The sequence below is a fragment of the Ailuropoda melanoleuca genome, chromosome 9 (assembly GCF_002007445.2).
Source record: "Ailuropoda melanoleuca isolate Jingjing chromosome 9, ASM200744v2, whole genome shotgun sequence".
In the NCBI taxonomy this organism is placed as follows: Eukaryota; Metazoa; Chordata; class Mammalia; order Carnivora; family Ursidae; genus Ailuropoda; species Ailuropoda melanoleuca.
Genome location: NC_048226.1, coordinates 1401152 through 1402025, shown reverse-complemented (window position 1 = coordinate 1402025; position 874 = coordinate 1401152).

The window sequence follows — 874 nt, the reverse complement described above, 5'->3', positions numbered from 1 at the left end:
TCAGAACCATGGAGGACAAGAGGGGCACCTGGGCGGCTTAGCTGGTTAAGAGTCTGCCTTCGGCTCAGGTCATGATCCCAGGGTCCTGGGGTCAAGCCCCAAGTTGGGATCCCTGCTCAGTAGGGAGCCTGCTTCTCTCTCAACCTCGGCTGCTCCCCCTGTTCATGCTGTCTCTCAAATAAAATAAAATAAAATAAAATAAAACAAAACAGAATGCTGGAGAGTAAGATCATAGAGTGTTGTCAAAGCAGAGGTGGTCACTAGCCTGGTTAACAAGAAGACGACCCCACTTCCAGTGAGCTCAGCCCATTGGATTAAAGCGTCTGCCTAAATTCTAGCTGTAACCAGAGCAGACAGTGAACCTGGTCTGCCAAAGAATGAGCTCGTCCAGAGCCGCCACAACTGTTCATAACAATGCTCGATATCCCAGGGACGTTTCTATCAGCTATATCAAGAAACTGAACCAAAAGAAAAATAAATAAATAATAGAAGAAGACCCACAGATGACCCAGACACTGGAGTTGTTAAATGTGGTCTTTAAAAAATTTTGATTAATGTGTTCAAGAAAATAGGTAACAAGGTGGAAAATTTCACTGCAGAGCTGGAAATTTTTTTTAAAGGATCCAACGGAAATTATACAACTGGAAAGTATGGTTTAAATGGAAATTTGAATAGATAGATTAACAGCTAATTGGACAGAGCAGAAGAGAAGATTAATGGACTGGAAGCTACTCGGAAGAAAGTATTCAGACCACAGCATAAAAAGAAAAAATATACAGAAATAAAGATTAACAGGACAAAGAGGCAGCCCACAGAATGGGCAAAGATATTTGCAAATACAACTACAGATAAAAGGCTGGTATCCAAGATCTAT